Source organism: Callorhinus ursinus, unplaced genomic scaffold (assembly GCF_003265705.2).
Source record: "Callorhinus ursinus isolate GAN/ISIS: 27379988/994484 unplaced genomic scaffold, GSC_fseal_2.0 scaffold97, whole genome shotgun sequence".
Taxonomy (NCBI): domain Eukaryota; kingdom Metazoa; phylum Chordata; class Mammalia; order Carnivora; family Otariidae; genus Callorhinus; species Callorhinus ursinus.
This window is the reverse complement of record NW_027397159.1, coordinates 2,226,871-2,236,068: the sequence shown is the minus strand read 5'-3', so window position 1 is coordinate 2,236,068 and position 9,198 is coordinate 2,226,871. Positions and strand designations below refer to the sequence as shown.

At 45.3% G+C, this 9,198-nt stretch overlaps 1 long non-coding RNA gene across 1 annotated transcript; it reads right to left on the bottom strand.

Moving 5' to 3' along the window:
• Nucleotides 1-541: 541 nt before the first annotated feature.
• LOC141371765 (uncharacterized) lies at nucleotides 542-5,735 on the bottom strand. Its single transcript, XR_012376977.1, has 4 exons — nucleotides 5,694-5,735; nucleotides 5,505-5,586; nucleotides 4,773-4,948; nucleotides 542-3,141 (listed from the first exon to the last, which is right to left on the bottom strand). It is a non-coding gene; the product is annotated as an uncharacterized lncRNA (long non-coding RNA).
• Between the last annotated feature and the right edge of the window lie 3,463 nt (nucleotides 5,736-9,198).

Below are 9,198 nucleotides of genomic sequence, written 5' to 3'. Positions count from 1 at the left end.
GGAGGGTCTAGTGTGATAAACTCCCTCAGCTTTTGTCTGGAGAAGTCTCTATTTCTCCATTTCTGAAGGATAACTTTACCAGATAAAGTGCTCTTGGCTGGCAGTTTTTTTCTTACACCACTTTGAACATGTCATCCCACTCTCCCCTGGCCTCCAGGGTTTCGGCTGAGAAACCCACTGATCACCTGGTGAAGGTTCCTTTGGAGGTTAAAGTCTTTTCTTCTCTGGGTACTTTTAGGATTCTCTATGAGTTTTGACAGTTTTGTTATAATTAATGTGTTTTTGGGAAAGCCTTTTGGCATTGAGGTAATAGGGTGGTCTATCCACTTCCCGAACTTGGGTGTCCAAGTGTTTCCCCAGGTTTGGGAAGTTTCAGCCATTATTTCTTGTGTAAACTCCCTGCTCCTTCTCTTCTCTTTCTGGAACTGCAATTTTTCTGATATTTTTACTTTTGATGGGAGTCCCTAGACCGTCTAGGCTTTCGTAATGCTTTTTCATTCTTTGTTATCCTCCGACTGGGTTATTTCAAAATTCCTATCCTGTAGCTCACTGATTCTGTCTTCCATTTTATCCACTCTGCTGTGGGTGCCCTCTATTGCATTTTTCATCTCATTTGTTGAATTCTATAGGCCAATAGTTTGTTCTCTTGTGTGTGTGTGATTTCTATCTCTTTGTTAAATTTTTCATTTTGTTCATGTAGTTTTTCTGATTTTTACTTCTGGAAAAAAAACGTGTAATTTTATTTTATATATTTTATTTTATTACGTTAGTCACCATACAGTACCTCATTAGTTTTTGATGTAGTGTTCCGTGACCCGTTGTCTGCAAATAACACCCAGTGCTCCATGCGATACGTTCCCTCCTTACTAACCATCACTGGGCTAGCCCCTCCCCGCTGAAACCCTCAGTTTCTCAGAGCCCATAGTCTCTCATGGTTCATCTCCCCCACCCCGATTCCCCCCCTTCGTTTCTCCCTTCCTTCTCCTAATGTCCTCCCTGCTATTCCTGATGTTCCACAAATAAGTGAAACCATATGATAATTGACTTTCTCTGCTTGACTTATCTCACTTAGCATCATCTCCTCCAGTCCCATCCATGTTGAGGTACAAGTTGGGTATTCATCCTTTCTGACGGCTGAGTCGTATTCCATTGTATGTATGGACCACATCTTTATCCATCTGTCTGTTGAAAGGCATCTCAGCTCTTTCCACAGTTTGGCTCTTGCGGACATTGCTGCTATGAACATTGGGGTGCATATGGCCCTTCTTTTCACCACATCTGTGTCTTTGGAGTAAATAACCAGTAGTGCAATTGCTGGATCATACGGTAGCTCTATTTTTAACTTTTTGAGGAACCACCATACTGTTTTCCAAAGTGGCTGCACCAACTTGCATTCCCACCAACAGTGTAGGAGGGTTCCCCTTTCTCCACAACCTCCCCAACATTTGTTTCTTGCCTTGTCTATTTTTTGCCATTCTAACTGGTGTAAGGTGGTATCTCAATGAGGTTTTGATTTGAATTTCCCTAATGGTTAATGATGATGAACATTTTTTCATGTGTCTGTTAGCCATTTGTATGTCTTTTGAGAAGTGTCATGTCTTCTGCCCATTTTTTGACTTGTTTTTTTGGGTGTTGAGTTTGAGAAGTTCTTTATAGATGTTGGATAGCAGCCCTTCGTCTGTACTGTCATTTGCAAATCTCTTCTCCCATTCTGTGGGTTGCCTCTTTGTTTTGTTGCCAGTTTCCTTTGCTGTGCAGAAGCTTTTTATCTTGAGGAAGTCCCAAAAGTTCATTTCCCTTTTGTTTCACTTGCCTTTGGAGATGTATTGTGAAAGAAGTTGCTGTGGCTGATGTCGAAGTGGTTACTGCCTGTGTTCTCTAGGATTTTGATGGATTCCTGTTTCACAGTGAGGTCTTTCATCCATTTTGAGTTTATCTTTGTGTAGGGTGTTAGAGAATGGTCGAGTTTCATTCCTCGGTATATAGCCGCCCAATTTTCCCAGCACCATTTACTGAAGAGACCGTCTTTTTTCCATTGCATATTTTTTCCTCCTTTGTCGAAGGTCCATATCTGGGCTCTCTATTCTGTTCCATGGTTCTGTGTGTCTGTTTTTGTGCCACTACCAGCAGCTAGATCACAAACTTCATTCAGCCTTTATGTTTGGTTATTGGAGGATTATTGTTACCTTTTGGTGGTGACATATTCCTTGATTCTTCACATTCCTTGTAGTTTTGTGTTGCTGCTCTGGGATGTGGAGTGGTGGACGCCACCTCAGTCTTTGCAAGTTGACTTCAGGTGGGAGGTGCTGTTAGTTGGTACTGTTAGATCTGGACTTTCTCTGTCTCTGTGTGGATGCACCTGCTCCATGCTGCTGCCCCCTCTTGAGGGAGAATTCTTGAGCTTGAATGTCTTCTCTGGTCTGTAGAACTTACCTCTCTCATTTCCCAGAAGGGGGCACTACAGATACCTGGATGGTGTCTCCTCTGTGCCCAGGGAGCCAGCCACAGCACTGGGGAGGTGTGGGTTCAGTACTGTGGGTGCTGGGGATCCTCAGGTGAGGTTCTTTCAGAAGCTCATGGGTGAACTTCTAGTTGACATCCTGTCATCAGGATGGTGTCCCTCCAATGCTCTCTGATCTTCTCTTCCCTAGAGTCATGGACATCCTGCCTCAGTACTCTGGGTGCTGCCAGAGAGAAATGGGTTTCTCCTGCAGTATCCCACATAGCTGGGGAAGCCATGTACTCCAGGTTCTCCCTCCCACCGTGGGAGAGGTTGCTGCCTGCTTGTTGAGCCCCCTGTAAGTGTCACCTTTGTGGAGGGGTGGTACTGGCAAAGTTCTTCTTACCATTTCCAGTACATCCAGACTCCAAGGACATGCTGAAACCTCCCCTTGGGGCAGGCTGGACTCTGGACTCCCACAAGGCCTCCCTTGCCTGTGGGTGTCTGTCCAAGTTAGCACTCTCAAGGTTTCCTTGACGGCAGTGAGAGGGCTTGGGCAGGCTCCCTGGCTCCAGCTGGGTTTGCAGTCCCTATGGAGATCTGTGTGCTTACTACTGGATGCACAGTTGGGTGACACTCCTCCCAGATCCTTTGGCATATGGAGCTGTATCCCAGAGGCACTTTTGCTCATGGATGGATACCTGATTAGTTGTTTAAAAAGGGAGACAAGAAAAACAGGGATGTCTTACACTGCCACGATATTCTGAATGCTTCTCTAATACTCTAGCTACGTCTATACGGGCCTGGGATGGTCCCCTAATTTCCCCTGGTGTCTGCCCAGGTATTATACTGACATGTTTATCTCCCTGTTGATATCTAGTTCTGTGTGTGTCTAACCAGACTTGGATGTTTCTTTAGTTTGCCACGTAGGTCTATGCTGATCTGGGATGTCCCTCTCAAACCCCAGTGTGTCTACACTGACCTGGCATATCTCTGTCTTTCATCAGTAATGTCCACCCTGATGTCTCCCTTGTCACTCTGGATTGTCTAACAGGACTAAGATGTCTAATCCCATGCAGAGTCTAATGTGACCTGGAACGACACTCTGACTTGGGATGTCCCCGTCTGTTGTGCATTTGGGTGTCTCCCTGATGCTGCAGGTGTGTCTTCTCTAACATGTAATGCTCTGTTTCCCCAGGGGAAGCTACCATGATCTAGGATGTCACCTTGATTCCTCAAGTATTTCTATATGGACCCAGGAAATCTCCCTGTCGACCCTGATCAGGGATGCCTCCCTACTTACCCAGGTGTGTGCCTACCTGCCTGGAATGTCTTATTACCCTGGAGTGTCTATCCTAACCCGAATTGTCATTCCAATTAAGGTGTACACTTGATGGGGATGTCTCCATATTTCCTGAGGTGACTATTGTATAACCCAGGATGATGTCTGCCCTGACCCAGAATTCCCTCTAATCCCCCGTGTTACTCCTCTTACCGGGGAGGTGAACCTTGCTCCCCTGGTGTGTCTACCTTTGCAAGTTAGATACAGCTGGGGAATTTGAGATCTAACTGAAACTCCTTAGAAGTGACCTCCTTTATTATAGAATGTCTACAATTATAAGTATTTGTGCAATATTTAGCCAGAGTTATGTAAGGCGATTGCCTTGCAATCCCATTCTTATTCAGAGAATAAATAGTCTAATACACGTTTTGCTTACATTATAAATAACAAAAAATTGAAACCCAATTACACATTATGAAAAATGCAGATTAGCTTGTCAAAGTAAAAACCAAATTGATTTAACCAGCTAAAAAGATCAAATGGGTATGTTGGCTTTGGGGTATTTTCCAAACACTTGGTATTATTCTCCTAATCATATTAATGATATCCCTGTGGGTTGCATTATTTTTAAGAGTCTTCAGTGCTTTTCAGCAGCCACTGACTAAACCACCTCTATTCCATATGAACTGAACAACAAAATTACATGAGCAAGAATTATCAGATTCACATTCACGACTTTCAGATGTCCACAGAAGGATCATGTGACAGCTAAGCAATGCTCTATAGTCGGCCACTCTCAGCTCAACTGAGACTATGATCAAAAGGTGAGGGAGGGGGTTAAAAATGAAATGGAGCCCACAATTTGGATATGTGGTGACTCCTACTTACCCAACCAGATCCTAAAACCGTCCTGATTCCAAAAATGTGAACTCCAAGTTGAAACAAAACTAGCTTGGATTCCGTAAAATCATGTTTACATGAGGAAAGCTGATGTGATGAAAAGAATGTGAGCTGCTAATTACCAATCCCAATGGAAAACGATGTACTTACCATTTTTATGCTTTATAAACTGAGCTGTAATAGCCGAGAGCAGAGTTTCTTAGCCACTTTCAGTTTGAATGTTTCTCGGTTCCCAAAATGTTTATTTCCCTGCTCAATATTCACCTCAATAAAACTCATTGCATTTTCTTTTGATAGACACACCTACAGAATTAGACACTGCAAACCTGTGGAATTAGGGAGACAACTCAGGTCAGAGTAGATACACGTGGGGATTAGGGAGACATCCCACATCAGTGTAGAAATGCCCTGGGAACTAGAGAGATACACCAGTCCAGTGTAGACAAACCCAAGGAATGAAGGGGATATCCTGAGTCAGTGTAGACCCACCTAGGGAATAGGGAGACATCTCTGGTCAGTGTAGACACACCTGGGGACTTAGACCTATGAGGTCAGAATAGAAACATGGGAAAATGAGACATGCCAGGAAAGGGTAGAAAGGGTGACATCCCTCATCATAGAAGACATACTCAGGGAATTAGAATTCAAAGATCATGACAGAAACAATAGGGCTTAGGGAGACAAGTCCGGATCAAGTGAGACATTCCTAGACAGAGGAGAATAACCCGGGGAAGTACAGTTCCTAGATCAGAATAGACACAATCTGGAAATTAGGGAGACCTATAAGGTCCAAGATGATGCACCTGGAGAGTAGTGAGACTTCTAAGCCAGTGTAGACACACCTGGGGAGTTAGGTGCACACCCAGGTTTGGGTCAACATGCCTGTGGAACTGGGGAGCCATCCTAGGTCAGTTAGGACACCCTTGGAGAGTCAGGGAGATATTCCAAGTCAGGGTAGAGACACCTTGGGGGAATCAGAGAGACATCCAAGTTCAGAATAGATGCACCTGGGATGTTATGGAAACATTCATGCTTGTCTGACCGCACAGCTGGGGATCTAGGGTGACTTACCTGGTCAGAATAGTTACCACTGGGTGACTAGAGAGACAGCACAGGTCAGGACAAATATGTATAAGTAGTGACACATTGCAGGTGGGAGTACACATCTGCCTGGAATTAGACATTCCAGATAAGGAAACCACAAAGACTTAGGATATCCAACAACTTGGGTAAAGTAGACACACTTGGACATTTGCAGAGACACCCCACACTGATGGGGACACACCCTGAAGAAAGGAGAGAACACAGGCCACACAACACACCAGAGGAACCAGGGAGACATTCCAAATCAGGCTAAACACAACTGTGTTGTGGGGTTGGTCAGACAACCCAGGCCAGCAGAGACAAACCTGGGTTATTAGGAAGTTATGTCAGGTCAGATCTGACACACCAAGGAAATCGATGAGATCTCTCAGGTCATTGTAGACCCTGCTACAGGATTAAAGATTCCTCCCAGGTCATAGTAGATACAACTGGGGATTAGTGAACTATTCCATGACAGTGTAGATACACAAGGGTAATTAGGGAGATTACAAAGGGTCACTATAACCCCAAATGAGAACTAGGGACAAATAATGGCTGAGAATTAGGGAGACAGTCAAGTTTACTGACACACAGGTGAGAAATAGTCCATGTCTGTGTGGATGTACCTTGGAAATTAGGAAGACTTCCCAGGTCAGTGTAGACACTCTAGGCAATTATGGAGAGAACCTAGGTCACAGAAGTCATACCTGAGGACATACCAGATTGGTATAGACACATCTATAGACATCTGGGGGAATTAGAGGGAATTCCCATGTCAGAGAAGTCACACTTGGGTATTGGAGTCACATGCCAGGTCAATATGGACACATGTATAGATCCAGGGAATCATCCCCAGTCAACCCAGTAGACACTCCTGGGTAATTAGGGAAACATCAGAGTATGCACCAGGTAATTAGGGAGATACTAGCATGGACATAACTGGAAATTATGGAGACATGAGTAGTGAATGTTGAGGCACTGGGGAAGCCAGCAAGACATCCCAGTTCAGAGTAGACACCGCTGGGAATTAGACTATTATCCCAATCAGTGCAAACACACTTGGGAATCAGAGATATATTCCAGAGTAAATACACCTAGGAGACATCACTGGTTAATGGGGACACACTTGGGAATGACGAACACATCACTGGTCAAAGTAGACCCACCTATGAACTAGGGAGACATCCCAGTCAGAGTAGAAACATGTGGGGAGGTAGTAGAAATCTCAGGTCAGTACAGACATACTGGGGGAGAGAGACATCGTTGGTCAGTGTAGAAACAACTGGGCATACAGAGGATCTCTCATTTCAGAGAAGACACACCTAGAAATTAGGGTGAAATCCCAGGTCAGTGTATACAACCTGGAGCTCTAGGGCAACATTGAAATTCAGAGGAGTTTGCACTCCCAGCAAACTAGGAAGAAACCTATGTTTAGTGTATGCACACATAAGGAATTAGTAGATGTCCAAAATTAAGGTGATCAAATCTGGGGAATTAAGGAAATATTCCAGGTCCGCAGAGACACTCCTATGAAGTTAGGGAGATATCCTCAAACAAGGGAGACAAACGTGGAGAGGAAGGAGGAAAACCCAAGTCAGATTAACCCTACCTGGGGAACTAGGGAGAAATCCAGGTTAATGAAGACAATTCTGAGTTGCTGAGATATCCCAGGTCAGGGTAGACACAGCTGGGGAAATACGGAGACATACCAGGTCACCAAGACATACGAGGGGGATTATAAAGTTACCCAGTTTCAGAGGACACAAGCCTATGAAATTAAGGAGATATCCATAGTCAAGCCAGACACTCCTGGAAACTAGAGAGAGATGCCAATTTAGGGCAGGCACACCTGGAGACCTAGGGAGACACCCATAATTAGGTAGAAACAAGTGGGAAATGAGTGGGATGTCCTCGACATGGTAGACCCACCAGGCAAAACTGAGAATTCCCAGAGCAGGGCAGAAATACCGAGGAATTAGGGAGACACTCCAAGTCAGGACAGCACACATGGGGAATTATAGAGATATCCCAGGTCAGGGTAGGCACATCAGGAAATAGAGAAATAATCAGATCAATGTAGACACACCTGGGGAATAAGCAATATAGCCCATGTCTGTGCAGACACAATTGGTAAATTAAAGCTCCCAGGCCAGTGGTGACACATTTGGATAATTAGGGAGATATCCCAGGTAAGAGTAGACAAACCTGTGGAATTACGAAGACAGCCCAGGTCATGGAACGCACACCTGGGAAATTAGCATCACAAGGGCAGAAACACAGGATAAATTATGAAGATATCCAATGTCAGGGTGGATACTTTAGGAATTCCAGGGACATAGCAGGTCCGAACAGGTAACAGGACTATAGGGGCACGAGCCCAGCCCAGGGCAGACACAACTGGGGAATCGGGGACACATCCGAGCTCATGGGGACTAGGGAGAGGTCTCGCGTCAGCACAAGCACACCTAAGGTACTGGGGGGACATTCAGGTCTATATTGGGAAGGCAACCCAAGTCAGAGCACCAGAGACACGTTGCTGGTGACTGCAGACGCACCTGCTCAACTAGGGTGGATTTTCATGTCACAATGCACCTGTTGGGAATGAGGAAGACATTCTAAGTTAATGAACACAAACATTAGGAATTAGACATCGCAGGTCAGGGTAGACACACTTGGGAATGAGTCGTCCCAGGGCAGTTTAGCCATACCTAAGTTACAAGAGCACCATTGCAGAATGGGGTGGACAAACCTGGGAATTTATGGACACCCCCCAAATCTGTGAAGACCTGGAAATGAGGGTGATGACCCAGGTCAGAGCATACACCTGGGGAATCAGGGAGCTATCCCTGGTCATAGGAGACACACTTGAAATATCAGGGAAGTAGACACAGCTGCGGAATAGAAGGAATGTCCAGGGTCAGGGTAGAAATACCTGCTTAGAATGGTGTCCTCCCAGTTCAGACCGTACCCATGAGACAGCAGGTGCACGTCTCTGTGCTGAGCAGACACAGCAGTTAGAGAAAACCTCCGTCAAGGTAGACACATAGCAAATAGTTGGACACAGCAAATGAACTGGAAGTAAATATTTGGAGAAAATGCAGCAAGTTCATATGCTTAGTATATTAACAGTGCGTTCAAATCAGTGGCAAGTTCCTCTGTAAACAGGGCACACACAAGGTTATAAAAGACACACAGAAATAGCTGGAAAAGAACCAAACATCGGTGGGTCTCAGATACGCAAATGAGAAGACAATATACCTTTGTCAGCTGGTTAAGAGTAAAACTGTAATAATTGAGTTGACAGGGTCCAGGGAATGGGTCTCGTCGGGGACTCTCAGGGCTGGGGAGGTGTCGGCTGCACACTCTGGGCTGGCTTGGTGACATGTGTCAAAGCCTTCGACCCCTAACAGGCTCCTGCAAGGACAGGCTCCCAGGACGGGCGTGCAGGGGTCGGCGGCGACAGCGCTCGCGGGCAAGCACGCCGACGACACAG